The sequence below is a fragment of the Penaeus monodon genome, chromosome 32 (assembly GCF_015228065.2).
Source record: "Penaeus monodon isolate SGIC_2016 chromosome 32, NSTDA_Pmon_1, whole genome shotgun sequence".
NCBI classification, from domain to species: domain Eukaryota; kingdom Metazoa; phylum Arthropoda; class Malacostraca; order Decapoda; family Penaeidae; genus Penaeus; species Penaeus monodon.
Window position 1 is genome coordinate 31289991 of NC_051417.1, and position 201 is coordinate 31290191.

A 201-nucleotide genomic window follows, 5' to 3' on the forward strand; every position below is an offset into this window, starting at 1 on the left:
CTCGGTTATGCTCAGCGATTCCGTAGAGGGAAAACACCGGCACTCAGACGCCCGACCTTGTAAGACACTTTCCCCTGCGTGGGAGTGTCCGTTTCCTGTCGCCCTCACTTTCTTCGTTTATGTCATATTATCATTGTATTTGTTTATTAGCTGTGCATTTGGTTTATGTGCCATTTGTTTAATGTTAAGGCTTAATCTTGC